Here is a 228-nt window from a genome sequence, read left to right as displayed (position 1 = left end):
TACAGTAGAGTTATGAATACATTTAGAGTAGCTATATTTTAAATGCCATGTGAAATACTTAAATTTTATAAATAAAGATTATTAGGGGAGGGAACACTATAGAATAATTACGAAATAGCTTAATGGCATAAAAATTTAAATGAAGACTTTTGTCATATTACATAAGATATAAATAATAAAAAAGTATATATATGTGTACATATATATATATATGTATGTATATTGGAT

This window comes from Microtus oregoni, unplaced genomic scaffold (assembly GCF_018167655.1).
Source record: "Microtus oregoni isolate MIOR12 unplaced genomic scaffold, Mior012 000044F_ref0000062, whole genome shotgun sequence".
Taxonomy (NCBI): Eukaryota; Metazoa; Chordata; class Mammalia; order Rodentia; family Cricetidae; genus Microtus; species Microtus oregoni.
Note: the sequence above shows the minus strand (reverse complement) of the source record.